The 15,332-nt window shown below is 43.8% G+C and overlaps 1 protein-coding gene across 1 annotated transcript in view; it reads right to left on the bottom strand.

The window, feature by feature from the left end:
* LOC126092814 (neural-cadherin-like) overlaps positions 1-15,332 on the bottom strand; it is a gene marked incomplete at its 3' end in the record, with an annotated part of 240,430 nt that overhangs the window by 181,616 nt on the left and 43,482 nt on the right. The window lies entirely within an intron of this gene.

Below are 15,332 nucleotides of genomic sequence, written 5' to 3'. Positions count from 1 at the left end.
CTGTGCATATAGTATAAACGTCATAAACGTGTCTATGTTCTTCAACTGTCGTATAATGTTACCCCTTTTACAGGATGTGACTGTGATGTATACTAATGAATGTGGAAATGAGATTAGTAGTCCGCAGCTCGTGGTCGTGCGGTAGCGTTCTCGCTTCCCACGCCCGGGTTCCCGGGTTCGATTCCCGGCGGGGTAAGGGATTTTCTCTGCCTCGTGATGACTGGGTGTTGTATGATGTCCTTAGGTTAGTTAGGTTTAAGTAGTTCTAAGTTCTAGGGGACTGATGACCATAGATGTTAAGTCCCATAGTCCTCAGAGCCATTTGAACCATTTTTTGAGATTATTAGTCCGTTTTTTGTCCGTTTTTTAAAGAGTTTTCTAGCTGTTACAAAGAAACGCAGTAAAACTGGAGTAATACTGAATCTAAGACCTTTCCGAACCAAATTTATTAAGTGGTCTGTGTAATGGATTTATGGTCGCCAGCCTACCTAGCCAAATAAGTGGTTAAGTTTCAGAAAAGCAGAAGAAGCAAATTTGGCTGTTGTTCATAACTACACAAATGAATATAACGTTTCAGGATACGGCTCTGAGAAAGAAAGCCTTTTAGTTACTACACACACACACACACACATATAAAGATTTGATCTACAAACGTTGCGAATTTTTGATCGTCACTAAGTGCTAAGAAAATTTTGGCCTTGGGGTGGGTGGAGGGGTGACTTCTATGTTTGCATTTTGTATAACCAACAAATTAAATACATAAATATTCTAATAGCATAATATAAACATTTAAATTTAGTAATACATTTTGTGTATACCAGGCCGTAACAAATGATCTGTCAAAAGCCGAAGGTAGGGTGTGGTCACTCTGCACTGCCATTCCTTATTTTTATGCAATCCTGCTTCTGTGTTACTAAGCCACATAAGTAATTTTCCTCTCATAACTCTCTGTTCCTTACTAAACTTCACTTATAACTGAAAGAATTTTATCTTTATTTTACACAAAACTTAAATTGGCAAAACCTCAGTTTTTATGCACGACATGTTCGTCTTTCTAGCAAAACTTATTTAGTCAGTTTCACTTTACTTGTTACAACAAAGAGAGAAAGAGTATTAAAATCATTAAATTTGTCTGAAGACATCTACTTGAGTACTTAAGCAAAATCACCACTTCTACATCGTAAATAATACAGTACTGTTACCTGCGCTTTAAAAGTTAGTCCATAGCAATTATTTTTAGACATTTATTCAGAGATAAAAATTACTACTTGTAGATACTGACTAAAGCACTTCAAATGTTTTTATAACAGTTTTACTCGGAATAATTAAACACCAGCAAAGGACCCTATATACGTGAATGATAACGAATAAAACAACAGGATAAACCAAAATTCATGTTTAACGGAATAATTATTCAAAAAATGTTAATTTTGAATGAATGGTTCACGCCTCTACAATTCTAATTATACAGTTCATAACCAGTTGGCTGCAGTCGTTGGGTGTGGCGGATAGGAACGGCGGCTGTACTACCCATGGTACGGCATACGACTTTCTTGGATATGGACTAATTAATTATTGTTGGCGTCGTTTTAACGTCCATAACATAGCCCGACAACTTGTACCAAAACCGCAAAACCGTAATAATTCAGCAGTCGTCATCCGAGGCTATTGTGCAACAGTTTCCTGGCAAGACATTGCCTGCTCCATCCGACATCCGAGTGCTGCCTCTTTCACTGTCCTCTCGCTCCCGATCGCTCTACAGGTAGCGCGCGCAAAAAAAAAAAAAAGAGCCACCTTTTACGCTTCCCACAGTAACTTCCGTGCAGTACTAAAGCATTACATCTTTTACATAAAACATATCCTACACATTATCCCTAAGGGTGGTGTACCATTTTATACAAATCACAACTTGCTCAAATGTATATAATTACACACATGAGGTCTATGGCGTCTTGTCACAGTCCGCTCCCCCCACCCCCCCCCACCCCCCACCCGTCGGAGGTACGAGTCCTTCCTCGGGCGCCGGCCGGTGTGGCCGTGCGGTTCGTGGCGCTTAAGCCTGGAACCGCGTGACCGCTACGGTCGCAGGTTCGAATCCTGCCTCGGGCATGGATGTGTGTGATGTCCTTAGGTTAGTTAGGTTTAAGTAGTTAAGTAGTTCTAAGTTCTAGGTGACTGATGACCACAGATGTTAAGTCCCATAGTGCTCAGAGCCATTTTTGAACTTCCTCGGGCATGGGTGTGTGTCGTCCTTAGCTTTAGTTACTTTAAATTAGATTAAATAGTGTGTAAGCTTAGGGAACGATGACCTCAGCAGTTTGGTCCCATAAGACCTTACCACAAATGTCCAAATTTTTTACACACACGAACATTTTCATTTCATTAATCATTGACAAAATAGTATTCTTTACAAAAAAAAATGGCTCTGAGCAGTATGGGACTCAACTTCTAAGGTCATCAGTCCCCTAGAACTTAGAACTAGTTAAACCTAACTAACCTAAGGACATCACACACATCCATGCCCGAGGCAGGATTCGAACCTGCGACCGTAGTGATCTCGCGGTTCCAGACTGCAGCGCCTAGAACCGCACGGCCACTTCGGCCTGCTTGTCCGCCGCTCGTTGTCTCGCGGTAGCGTTCTCGCTTCCCGAGCACGGGGTCCCGGGTTCGATTCCCGGCGGGGTCAGGGATTTTCACCTGCCTCGAGATGACTGGGTGTTTGTGTTGTCCTCATCATTTCATCATCATCCAGGAAAGTGGCGAGATTGGATTGGGCAAAGATTGGGTAATTGTACGGGCGCTGATAACCACGCAGTTGAGCGCCCCACAAACCAAACATCATCATCACTTCGGCCTGCAGTATTCCTTACATACATTACAAACATACATTAGCAAAGCATTCTACTGTCGCATATTTTATAAATTAGATTACTGATTGAATAATAGTGTTAGAAAGTTAGCTCAACGAGATGAGCAATGGCTGTATCTCTTATTGCTTATAAGGGTTGAGACATAGCTCCTGAAGCGTGAGATGTGTCGGAAACGGCCGTTCTATTACACAGAGAGACCGAGGGCCTTGGTTCTACCTGCGGTAACCATGCTGTTACCGAACTCAAGGAACATTAATTCAGGAGCACACATTTACCGCCGTCCACACTGATCAACCAAAACATTACGACTGGTGAACACCGCGAGAATGGATGCCGCCTGGTGTCCTCGCGGTCACGTGGCGCGGCAATGAAAACATAACGGGCAGTCAAATGAAAACACACAGATGGAAAAAGTAAGTTAACTAGAGGGTGTTACATTTATACGAAAACTGTATGCGCGTGTCTGTGTTTGCCAGCCACCGGAGCTGCACTGGATGGTCGAATGGGTTGCCCTGTTAAGGCCGCAGTGCGCGCGTTTTCGGCCAGTGTCATTCGAACAGTGAAACAAACATTACAAGTGTAACACTGAAGTTTGCGAACGCAACATGGGTAAAAACCAGTTATTCCATTCCACGAAGAGTGTCTAGCTACTTTTCGTTTGTGCGTCCGGCGATTGTTTAAACAGAAGTTTCCATGTGTCTGAATTCTAAATCGTCATGCAATTCACAAATTAGTGAATAAATTTCGTAAAACGGGAAGTGCTCGTAATAAGAAGGGGAATTGATGCTGTGTGGTACTTGAAGCTCACGAACGCTGATATCAGGAGATCATTCCATGTCGTGGAGGGACAATAAACAATTATTATTGGTCCTCGCAACCTAAGAATTTACCGTCAGACAGGGAGGCGTGCTCAATGTCTGCATAGGGGACGTCCAGCGCCCTCGCATCGGACCATTCAGTTTTAATTTTTTATTCCGACGACGAGTAAGCCGTTTTGATCCCAAGACGGCGAACTGATGAGAAATTTGGAAAAAATTTCAAGAACATCTCTCGGATGATCTCGCAAATTTTACGCAGCAGTGGAAGATACTGATACTGTGCTGCGACGTTTTCCAACGTCTTGGACTCAGACAATGGCGCCTCACCGCTAGAGAAGGCACAATCTCTACTTCTTGTTCATCAACTACTTCCCAGCTGCGTGCCGCAATTGCAGAAAATAGGATTTGTCTGGAATGACAGCATCTGCTAAACTGAGTGCGCCGAGAAATACGCAAGAAGATCGACAACCGCAGTAACCAAGTATGAGCTAACAAAATTTACACTCTGAAACCCAGCGTAGGCCCGGCGTGGAAGAATATAACACGCTTCCTTTCTCGAAACAGGATTCCTTTACCTCAAGTTAGAAATACAGTGGTAAGAGGCTTCAACGCAATGACCGAGGGCCTGGAGGATGTCTTTACGAAAGATTTCCAGCCAATAGACGATCTGATGCGTCAGGTACAAGATGAAAGGCTACCAAGATTCTTTGGAACCACACGTAGATGAAGAAACACAGATCCAATTATGGTGGACAGGTTCGCTGCCAGCTTGACCGCCTAACACTAAGGAAGGCTGGAGGGACGGTACTTGTCTCCTACGGCATGGTTCTCTACCTGTTGCCGCCGGCCGCGGTGGTCTAGCGGTTCTAGGCGCGCAGTTCGGAACCGCGCGACTGCTACGGTCGCAGGTTCGAGTCCTGCCTCGGGCATGGATGTGTGTAATGTCCTTAGGTTAGTTAGGTTTAAGTAGTTATAAGTTCTAGGGGACTGATGACCACAGATGTTAAGTCCCATAGTGCTCAGAGCCATTTTTTTCTACCTGCCGCCGACGTATGTTGACCACGCTGTGATCCTTTTAAAGGCGGTAATGAGAATAGGCAACTTCCATACGGCACGGAAACATGTGGATATCGTGGCCAATCTCAACCTGGGACAGACACAAGATCCCTGCTGCCGACAGTATACCTACGTTCCGGAGTATAGCCAGAATCTCTCCAAGATATTCGAGAGTATCCAACAGCCACGTCTACTTGACCACGTGGAAGCGGACAACCTTTCATCAGATGTCCAGTTTGAGTTTTGGAAATGGTATTCCACAGTAAAACAAGACCTACACTTTGTGGAGGGTGCAATGGACGCCTTTCGCCTCCACAGCTTCTGTGGAGCCCTACTGCTAGATGTCACCATAGCTTCCGACTGAATAGCATGAGCTAAGACCAAGAGTCTGCTTAATCGAAAATTCAGAACATATTTGTACTATTATATGTTGTCAAGCCTTCGTACAACTGTCTCATGAATCGTTATTGAATTATGGTACCAGTTGTCAAAGGGTGATGTTTTCAGTACAATATATTTCGGCACTACGTTACCCCATTACCAAATGCTTAAAGCTTCTATGCCATTAGGTGCCGTCAAATATAAGAAACCTAGCAGCAAACATGCACTGTTACACTGCGAACTCTTCTTAGATCATCTCACGTTCGAGCTTTACACTGTCAAGGCGTAGTTGTAAACTACCGACAGCCCTCAGTTAACGACTGCTTTGAGTGTATGACGCACCAACGGGAGATGTTCTACGAAGAGTTTTGTGTGTGACAATGCACGTTTGATGCTGGATTTTTACGTAAGGTCTAACGCCTAAAGGCATAGAAGCTTTAAGCTATTCAGAACAGGATTTTTTTCCTTTACTGAATTTCGATTCCCCTCGGCTGACAGCATCTTAATACGCCGCTCTACAGCCGATAGGACAGTTAAAAAACATAATGGGAGGATGACAAACAATATGTAATGGCGATAAAACGCAGATTTTGTTAAAAACAGTAAAATGGCGGAAATTTGCGGAAGTTAAAATAGAAAAAAACTAATGAGGACACAAAATAAGTACACTGGCAAGGTTAAGAAAACACAGCTACAGTATGGTTTCTGTTTGGAACACTTTAAAAAGGGGCACACAACACTGAACACTCAAATACTGCACCAGAGATTAGAGACAAAGATAACACACCACCGGCTGAAGCAGATGGTGGGGGCGGCGGTGGGGTGGGGGGAGGGGGGACAACCCAGACTGATTAGAGGAAAAAGGGTGGGGAAAGCGAAAAGGGGAGAGGGAGAGAATGGAGTCAAGGAGTGGTTAGGGGGAGTAAGAACAAGATGAAAAGGCGGAGGGAGAGGGAGCCTGGGAAAAGGACAGTGGAGAGGGAGGGAGGGGAAGGTGAGGATCAAATTTTGTAGGAGGGATAAATGGAGGGAGGGAAGGCATCATCCGGGCGGCGGAGTGAGAACAGTACCTACTACATCTGCTTACATACTCCACGAGTCACTGTACAGTGTGTGGAGGAGTACCACTACTAGAAATTTCCTTCGCCATTCCACTAGCAAACAGCACCTCCTAATTTTTCGTATCTTATCTTCGTGGCCCTTACGCGAAATATACAGGTTGATTATAATTAAACTTTCAAACCGCTGTAGAAATAACACCGCAGGTCAGAATGACGTCAAATTGCAACGGAATGTTATCGGAGAAGGGGGAAAACGTATAACAGAAGAAAAATAGATAGTTACAAAATGTAGCAATAAATGGCGCTGTAAGCATCACAATTGAACAGTGGTCGACTACAAATGACAAGTGAATCATACAACAATACCTAAGGTATACGTCTGTTAAACAAACTGTACTATTCAGTATGCATGGGTGTACAGGAATGATACTTTTAGTTACGTAAGCCCATCCACCACGGCATGGTCACATCACATTGGATGGGAAAAATCGATTTCTATTTGTCCTGAGGCCAATAATCGCATAAAAAGCATCACTCACATCGTTTTTTTTTAATTGTCATGAGGTCAGAAACTGCATAAAAAGCATCAATCAAAATCAAATCGGATTACTGATTTCTGTGTGAGTGGCACAAAACATGCTCAGTGTGCTGTCCACCGTTTTCCGCAAGAAGTTGAAATCGAGAAACATATAATGGATCGTAAATGATGAAAAACTTTGATTCTGGGTGAAGCGATTACAGAGATCAGACGTGTTTTATGTTGGAGAGATTTTGCTGATGTCTTGCGACGCTATTAAGCTCCATTGTGAATGTTTAGTTAGTCGATGGCACAATAAACAAATTCAAGAAAATGTTAGGCATTCAAGAGATTTCAGGTGGAGCAGTTCCGACGAGGAGTATCAGCGAGATCGACGCTGCGGGACATATATCCAGCTCTCCTGTGGTATTTAAGACCAAAGACTTATATTCTTCAGCTTTTAAAAGACTAAAGCTAAAACCTAAATAAAACCACTGCAAATCATAACTAAAAATACCAAAAATAAATAAGAAGCAGAGAATTTTCTTAAATAAATTTCTTAAATAAATAAATAAATTAATTAAAATATAATAAAAACAGCATGTACCACAACTGACTGAAGTGCTTCTGGGGTCACGTTCAGAATGTGCTGCGCAATGCGTGGCTTCAATGCAACTAAGTTTGCAATCTGAACATTGAACACAACGTCTTTCAGACAGCCCCACAGTCAGAAGCCACACGGATTAAGACCAGGTGATCGGGTCGGCCAGGCTGTAGGGAAATGGCTGCTGATAATTCTAGTATTTCCGAAGTGGCGCTTCAGCAGCTGCTTAACTGATTTGAAATCTGCGGAGGTGCGCCATCTTGCACAAAAATGATCCCATCCGCACATTCATGCTGTTGGAGAGCTGGAATGACGTGATTGCGCAAAAGACACTCATAGCTCTTCCTAGTGATGGTACAGGTAACAGGACCGCAAGCATCTGTCTCTTCGAAAAGATAGGGCCATATGATAAATGATGCAGTATACCCGCACCACACAGTGACCTTTTCAGGATAAGTGGTACTGGATGATTCGTGTATGGACTTTCCGCTGCCCCCCCTGTCAGGTGGAAGTCGGTTTCGTCTGTCCATGACATATTACACCGCCAATCATTGCCCACTTCCATAGGAGAGAAATTCTAAAGCAAAGGTCTCTCTTGCTGGCAGGTCAACAGGAAGCAACTCGGGCACATGAGTAATTTTGAATAGATGGCAAAGAAGGATGTCTCGTAGGATTTTACTCACTGTGCTTAAGGGTATGTCCAATGTTTGGGCAATTCTCCGTGCACTACACGTTTGAACACTACCACTCGTCTCCTCCTGCACTGCTGTGGCCACTGCTTCCACTAACGTCGAATCAATTCGTTTCCGCCCTCTACAAGGTTCATCACCAAAAGAACCCGTCTTTTCGAATTTCCTAATCATTTTCTCCAGACCCATAGCATTTATTGGACCAACGCCTTTTTGCAAACCCTTCAGTGTTCAGAACTTCCGCAGAGCGATGTGTGCGCAGTCATCATTCTTGTAATACAGCTTTACAAGCAGAGAGCGATCCTGCTTGAGACAGTCATGGTGAACGTCGCAGACGCTAAAGGAGGAAAAGCCTTTTGATTTTCCTTTATTAGATTACGATTCCCCCTCCTCCCCCTAGAGGGAGGGGGACGGGCTGGCAGTAGCACAATACGCTGCTCTGCAGACTACAAATAAGTTTAAAAAACAGAATTGGGAGATATGAAAATAAAAGCAGGCGACAAAATGGTGACTGTTAAAAACTCGAAGAAGGCGAAAAAGTTGCGAAGAAAATATAAAACATAAAGGTCGGTTATGCTGATTAAAACACATAATAAGTAGGCAGGCACAATTAAAAAACACGGTGACAGTCTGGTTTCTGTTCATACCTAGAAACAGTGGCTGGTCACAACACTGACAGGGGACGCACACCACTGAACAGCACTATAGAGGCGACACAGCAGCAGGTGGGGGCGAGGGGAGGACCAATGAGGGGGAAAACAGGGGGGGGGGGAGGAAAAGAAGAAAGGGGGAAGCTGATGGAGGGCAGATGCGAGGAGGAGTGGGGGAGGTAGTGGAGGGGAAAGGAAAAGGACTCTGGGCACAGAAGGGAGTCAGAGAATGGGTAGGTGGGGGAAAAAACAGGATGGAAGTGTAGGGGCGAGAGGGAGCCTGGGAAAAGGACAGAGGGAGGGAGGGGGAGGTTATGATCAGATTTGATAGGAGGGATAAATGGAGGAAGAGAGGACATCATCCAGGAGGGGGAGTCGATGGAAGCCACCTTGGGAAAGGAGATGAAGAGTGTAGAGGTGGTGGGTACGGGGGGGGGGGGACAATGGTGAAGGAACGGCAGAGGGCGGGGGTTGGGGAGCAGAGGAGCAACCAGGGGATGAGGGTTGGCAGAAGGTGTAGAGGACGCAGATATGTTCGAGGAAAAGGAGAGGGTGGAGGAAACGAATCACGTCATAGAGGATCTGTGTGGGGGACAGGAGGTGTATGTGGAAGATGAAGTGGAGTGCATGGCACTCGAGGATCTGGAGGGACTTATAGAATTTGGTGAGGGGTGCATATGCAGGTGGGACTGGCATAACAGAGGATGGGACGAATTAAGGATTTGTAGGTGTGTTGAATGGTAGAGGGGTTCAACACCTATGTCCAGCCAGAGAGTAGTTTAAGGAGTCTGAAGCAGTTGTGGGTTTTGGATTGGATAGAGCGGAGATGAGGGATCCAGGTGAGGTGACGGTAAATGGTAAGGCCAAGGTAGGTGAGGGTGCGAGAGAGGTGGACAGGACAGGAGCAGATGTAAGTGAAAAATCAAGGAGCTGGAAGGAGAGAGTGGTACGACCTATGATGATTGCCTGGGTCTTAGAGGATTTATTTTCAGGAGCCACTGGTTACACGACGTGGCAAAAAGATCAAGGTGATTCTGGAGAAGGCGTTGGGACCGTTGAATAGTAGAAGCGAGGAAAAGGAAGGCAGCGTCATCAGTATACCGCAGGAGGTGTACTGCAGGGGTGGGGGGGGGGGGGGGGAATTGGGGCATATCTGCCGTGTACAGGAGGTAGAGGAGAGGTGAGAGGACAGAGGACTGGGGCACACCCGCAGAGGGCGAGGTGTGGAAATCGGCATTATGGATGGTAACATAGTAGGGGTGGCGGAAGAGAAACAAGGCAATCAGACGGTCATAGTTGATAGGAAGGGCGTAGGTCTGGAGTTTAAACAGGAGTCTGGGATGCCATACACGGTTCTAGGCCTTTTAGAAGAGGGAGACAAAAATGGCGGAGCGACGGGAGTTAAGCTGGAGGAGAGGAGAGGAAAAGACGTGTAGCCGTCGTTTTTATAACAACTTCAATGGGTCGTGCGCAGGCCAGGTGTTTTCATTTACGTATTCTGACACATACAGCGCCACCTATTGACCTTTTTACACTTTTTTTTCTTCTGCCATACGTTTTTCCCCTTCTCCGACAGTATTCCGTAGCAATTTGAAATCATTTTGACCAGTGGTGTTATTTCTACAGCGTTTTGAAAGTTTAATTACAATCACCCTGTATATTGGTGGCAGTAGAATCGTTCTGCACTTAGGTTAAAATGTACGCCCTCTAAATTTTCTCAATAGTGTTCCTCTAAAAGACGTTCGTCTTCCCTTCAGGGATTCAAACTTGGGTTACCGAAGTCTCTCCATGATATTTGTGTGTTGTTCGAAACAGATCTAGCAGCCTACCTCTGATTTTGTTCTATGTGTTCCTTTATTCTGTCTTAGTACAAATTCCAAACACTCTAAGTAGTACTCAAGAACAGATCGCCCTAGCGTCCTATATGCGAGCTCCTTTAGAGATGAACCACAGTTTCCAGAAATTCTCCCAATAAACCGAAGTCGACCATTCGTTTTCCTTACCGACATACTCACATGCCCGTTCCATTTCATGACGCTCTGCAATGTTACGCCCAGATATTTAAACGACATGACAGTGTCTAGCTGGACACAGATAACGCTGTATTGGAACATTACGGATTTGGTTTTCCTAGACATCTACGTTGACTTAGACTTTTCTGCATTTAGAGCTATCTGTCATTCATCACCAACTAGAAATTGTGTATCATCTCGTAGCCTCCTACATTCACTCAAATTCAACACATTCCCGTACACAACAGCATCATCAGAGAACAACCATAGACAGCTGCCCACTCTGCCCGTCAGAGACCGGCCGCTGTGGCCGAGCGGTTCTAGGCCCTTCATTCCAGAACCGTTCTGCTGCTACGGTCGCAGGTTCGAATCCTGCCTCAGGCATGGATTTGTGTGATGTCCTTAGCTTATGGAAAATAATAGAGATCCTAATACACTTCCCTGGAGCACTCTTAATGAAACCCTTATCTGCGATGAACACTCGCTGTAAGGACAGCGTACTAGGTTCTATTATCTGAGAAGTCTTCGAGCCACTCACATGTCAGCGACTCTGTTCCGTACATTGGTTGACAGTTTTCAATGGGGCACCGTGTAAAATGCTTTGTTGAAATCTAGATATATGAAATCTAGCCTGTTGCACTTCAGCTATAGTTCTCAGTATGTCAGAAAAGAACAAACTGAATCTCGCACGAGCCATGCTTTCTAAAACCATGCTGATTCGTGAACAGCGCGCTTTTTCCAAGTAACTCGGAACATTACGCTGGGCGAGAGATACGCGATAAATGGAAGCCAGGTAAGGGACTACTGCCACAGAGTACTCTTTGTAAACCGAAACTGGGATTCCTTCCGGACTTGGCCCCTTATTTGTTTTCATTTATTTCAGCTGTTTCTGTAAGCAATGATGCATATTACTATGTTGTCCATAGGGGAATCTGTTTGATGTTCAAACGATGATACGTTTGTACGATTCCTCTGTGTGACTGACTTATGAAATGTGAAATTAAAAAAAAAAAAGTATAGTCCCGAAACATGTTGTGCTAATAATAACACGCATTGCTAGCTGGTAACGTAATATTCATAGCACTGGTATTTTCATTAATTAGCATAAAACTAAAATCATTAGCGGCTCATAACCATACAATTGCATTAAGTGTTCGCGAGCGATTTTGCTTCTACTGTGGTGTTCTTTCAACCGTGTTAGTTTCCGCCGTTAATTGTGACACACCGCGGCCGGCAATACTTCTATGACTCTTTAATATAGTAATCACGATAGAGGAAAAGCGTACAGTTTAACTCTCATAATTAATGACACTAGTCTGCGTGGGTGTTGACGTAAAATCAGTGCTGTGAAAATAAATTGCTTCTGTGATACACATTTCAGTATTATTTCCTCTTAAAATCCTTCCTCTCTTCTACAGTTTTGAGTAGCAGCGCATTTAAGGTACTACTCCGCCAATCGACCATCTGTTCACAGATGAGCGTTTGCGTTGCTTATACAATTAAGAAGAAATACAGATGATAAACGGGTATTCATTGGACAAATATATTATACTAGAACTGACATGTGATTACATTTTCACGAAATTTGGGTGCATAGATCCTAAGAAATCAGTAAACAGAACAACCACCTCTGGCCGTAATAACGGCCGTGATACGCCTGGGCATTGTGCCAAACAGAGCTTGGATGGCGTGTACAGGTACACCTGTCCATGCAGGTTCAACACGATACCACAGTTCATCAAGAGTAGTGACTGGCGTATTCTGACGAGCCAGTTGCTCGGCCACCATTGACCAGACATTTTCAATTGGTGACAGATCTGGAGGATGTGCTGGCCAGGGTAGCAGTCGAACATTTTCTGTATCCAGAAAGGCCCGTACAGGAGCTGCAACATGCGGTTGTGCATTATCCTGCTGAAATGTAGGGTTTCGCAGGGATCGAATGAAGGGTCGAGCCACGGGTCTTAACACATCTGAAATTTAACGTCCACTGTTCAAAGTGCCGCCAGTGCGAACAAGAGGTGACCAAGACGTGTAACCAATGGCACCCCATACTATTACGCCGTGTGATACGCCGTTGGGATCCAGCTCGGCGTTCCGTATTACGCTCCTGAACCCACCGATTCCATATTCTGCTAACAGTCATTGTATCACGACCAACGCGAGCAGCAATGTTGCGATACGATAAACCGCAATCGCAATAGACTACAATTCGACCTTTATCAAAGTCGGAAACGTGAAGGTACGCATTTCTCCTTCTTACACGAGGCATCACAACAACGTTTCACCAGGCAGCGGCGGTCAACTGCTGTTTGTGTATGAGAAATCGGTTGGAAACTTTCCTCATGTCAGCACGTTGTAGGTGTCGCCACCGGCGCCAACCTTGTGTGAATGCTCTGACAAGCAAATCATTTGCATATCACAGCATCTCCTTCCTGTCGGTTAAATTTCGCGTCTGTAGCACGTCATCTTCGTGGTGTAACAATTTTCATGGCCAGGAGTGTATTTCTTCTTTAGGCATGGGCATGCACTGAATAACTGTTTTTAAATGTCATTACCGAAATTACAACCCAGTACGATCATGACAGCTTAAATATCGTTATAATGAATTTCTTTACATGAATTAGTTGTTGTTCACAACGCGACTGTACTAACGTCTGAAGATGTTATCACTCCTCCGTAATACTTCCGAAATATCTAACTCATCATTTTTTTTATCTTTACCTCGTAGTTTCTTAGTGTATGCACTTTGTAGCATTACTTTAATGTCCATCAAGGTAATCTGTTTGTGCAATTCACGTTTGATTCAAACATCATACGAAGAAGTCTTTGTGCTTTCCATGACAATTTCATTAGAGACTGACAACATTTCAAGAGGTGAGGTCGGATGTTTACCCTCTCGTTCTGCATGAGGAAGAACTGCAAACAAACCACCCTCTGAACATTATAAGAATGTTATCAGAAGGAAAACAAATTTTCACAGGTAGACTACGTCTCACATCTCCACCCAGTGGGAAGGACAACAAAGGATGCACGCCTGATCGATAATCGTCGCGTGAAGAATTTGCCAGAAAAGATAGCATCGGCGCCAGCGTTTTTCACGAGCAATACTCATCCCTTTTTTCCGTTTTTCAGTGCACTCGAGCTTGATTCAGATCTCTGGTTCTATGAGAAAAGCTGTCAGTGACTTAGAGATAACGATTATGAATTTAGTGTGACTTTCGGCACTTAGCGCTTACTTTTCATATTACATAAATGAACACCATACTTGTCACTGACTATTTTGTGTCAAAAGCAACTTTGATTAAAAAAATCTTGAATAAACCTCAAGCACGAGAGATGTTCACCTACGACAAGAATCATGCGAACGTACTCGTATTTAGTCTATGATCGAGAACGGAATGCTGGTATTCCGCCGTACTCTGTACAGAAACTTTCTGTGAGGTATGCTATTAGGGCTTTGATTCGGTGACTTGAATGGTACGTTGTTCGCGCTCCAGTCTATTGCGACAGCCGTTAATTTATTATAACTACAGACTATCTTTTGTATACACCCATCCACGGTGACGGCATAAAATGCACTTGGGGAAACGAGAAATGCACTTGGGGTCGCCGAAATAAGATGGTCGTATAACATACATGGCAGAGATTTCGAAAGAGTAAAAATGGAAAATGGAATTGAATCGCTTGTTACTAAAAGAGGATAACTCCCCAAAAATTTAAAATGCAAAGTTTTCGGTTTCGGTTTCTTGAGGCCTAGAGATGCACCGATTGGACCTAAATTGGGACGCCATCGATGCTTTGTTGCTTGTAGAGGGCGGATTTAATTTGGCAGTTGTTTGCAATACGGAATTACTCCAGACATGTTTTAGACATAACCGTGTGTCAGGGGTGGAATCATACTGAAAGAATTGGTGATTTTTGTCGTAACATTTGATTGTTTATTTCACAGGTAATACTAAAGGGAACAGCTCAGAGTTTGAAGTTTCAGTCATTAAGAAACAAGGCTGGAAAAATAATCTCTTTTCAATATGATACGGGGTTTTGATTTTGAAATAAGCAACATGTAAATAGTTGAAAGGATATTTTATTGTTTTCATGAGGGAATGGTAAGAAAGGTCATAATGAAGTCTGACAATCTCTGCCACTATTTTCCCGTTAGAGGACACTCGTATCCACCGTCTGAAGTACATTACATAACTGCAGTATTGAGTGATTTTAATCAGCTGAGGACGTGGCCTGCCAGAGAATTGAATAACGATGAAAAGTGACAAGAACCAGTTGTCTTTTTTAACATGTTTTGTGTGGATTTTTGTATGAGCTATTGACGTTTGGAAAGACAGCGTTACGGAGCTAATATTAAACTTACATGGTGGTTTAGGTTTAAAAGCTTTGAGAAACAATATATATCATTTAAATGTGCTTTATAACGTGATTATGTATGGTAATAACGCCTTTTTTCTGTGTAATATTACATTCAGCACAGACATAATAACTTTATATTACATTTGCTGCACTCTACGACTGTCATTATTAGGTTATATGTCCGCTCCCGGTAGTTGAGTGGTCAGCGCGACAGAATGTCAATCCTAAGGGCCATCGTTCGTTTCCTGGCTGGGTCGGAGATTTTCTCCGCTAAGGGACTGGGTGTTGTCCTAATCACCATCATTTCATCCC

Source organism: Schistocerca cancellata, chromosome 7, assembly GCF_023864275.1.
Source record: "Schistocerca cancellata isolate TAMUIC-IGC-003103 chromosome 7, iqSchCanc2.1, whole genome shotgun sequence".
In the NCBI taxonomy this organism is placed as follows: domain Eukaryota; kingdom Metazoa; phylum Arthropoda; class Insecta; order Orthoptera; family Acrididae; genus Schistocerca; species Schistocerca cancellata.
Note: the sequence above shows the minus strand (reverse complement) of the source record. Positions and strands in the feature narration are given on the sequence as shown.